This window comes from Eschrichtius robustus, chromosome 8 (assembly GCF_028021215.1).
Source record: "Eschrichtius robustus isolate mEscRob2 chromosome 8, mEscRob2.pri, whole genome shotgun sequence".
Lineage (NCBI taxonomy): Eukaryota > Metazoa > Chordata > Mammalia > Artiodactyla > Eschrichtiidae > Eschrichtius > Eschrichtius robustus.
The window spans coordinates 127,707,416-127,708,983 of record NC_090831.1 but is presented as its reverse complement, the minus strand read 5'-3'; positions in this window follow the sequence as shown (position 1 = coordinate 127,708,983).

Here is a 1,568-nt window from a genome sequence, read left to right as displayed (position 1 = left end):
AGAAGTCTAAAATCAGGGCCTCGCAGGGACGGCCGCTCTCAGCTTCGAGCATTGCCCGAAGTGCTTGGCATCCCTTGGCTTGTGGCCGCATCACTCCCGTCTCCGACTCCGTCATCACAGGTCCTTCTTTTGTGCTTCTGTGTCTTCATGTGGCCACCTCCTTTCTCCACGGGGAAAACAAGTTCTCTGCTTCCAAAGTACACTGATGGGACAGGCAGAGGAGAGACAGTTCCATCCCTAAAGGGACAAGCTGGGAGGACTAAAGTGGTCACGGGTCCCAAACAAGCCCAAAACCCCACAGGGCCTGTTCCCTCAGGTCTCGGGGCCTGAGAACGGTGGCCCTGGGGGCCCCGGTGGCAGCCCCGTCCCGCTGGCCTCTGAGCTGCCCGGGGAGTCGTCCTCCCTTTTCTTGGAGGATGACACGTGTTCACAGCCGGGCAGCTCTGCAGCCCGTTGGGTCCCGGAAGTGGAGGGCTTCCGTTTGGCCATGGAATGTTTAGAATGTTGCATGGCTGAGCAGAATATGATCGGCTCCCACTGGCCTCTCAGGAAGAGCTCACATCACACGTCCCGTTCTGGCCGTCGTGCACGGTCCTGCGTGATCTGTCCTCAGAGCACTTCAGCAGAGGGCTGTCAGGCAGTGACGCTCTCTGAGCTCAGCAGTGCTCGGTGCCTGGGATCCCCGCCCGACGGCAGCTCACGATTCAGGGACCGTCACTGCTTTCGGGCCTTTTCAGCTGGTGTGTGAGGCCCTCGCCTTTGCACTCTGGCCTCTGCTGTGCTGAGCGAGGAGCTTTGCTCCTGGTGGGTCCAAGGCAAGCCCTCGATCTGAGCGAGATGCTCGCAAGCCCGCTGGAAACCTGGAGTTTCACCAGGACCCGGTGCCCAGAGCTCGAGTTCCACCCGGCAGAGATTTTCAGGAGGCGCGCAGCCTGACGGGGGACAGAGCTCTCCTCGTGGACCCAGAGTGGAAGAACTGTGGGGTCCCTGTCTGGTGAGGCCCATAGGCTTCTGACCAGGAAGAGAGAGAGGAGATAGCGCTGCTTCCTCCCATCCTGCCCAGCGAAAGAAGGCCTGCGGAAGTTAGTCTTTGTCACGCAGACTCCTAACGTTTTACAGTCAAACCTCCCGACGGCTGGGTGACAATCAGTCATCCTTGGAAAAAGATGATGATAATTTCGATTTGGGCTCTGCTCGAGAGGCCACGTCCTTATGATTTATCTTCTGCAGACTCGTGCCTTTGAGGTTTAGGATGGAGCAGAAAATGGCGGGAGGGACAGATGATGTCTGTCCTAAGTGCATGTGGTGGTTGGGAAGTGAAGCTGCTGGTGAAGAAGGCCCAGGGTCCTTCCGTCTCACACGACAGCTCCCGGGGGTGTGGTCCAGGTCAGGGGGCCTGGGCCCGGCCAGCCCAGCTTCCTCCCAGACCCTGATCTGCACCTGCCGTGCCACGGTGCTCTGCGGGGGCCAAGCTGGGCCTCGGAAGCACCAGAGTTCCGGATGGGCATGTCTGATGCCCTAGGAGTTTGGCGGGACCACTCTCGGCCCCGCTGGTGGCCATGCTGGCC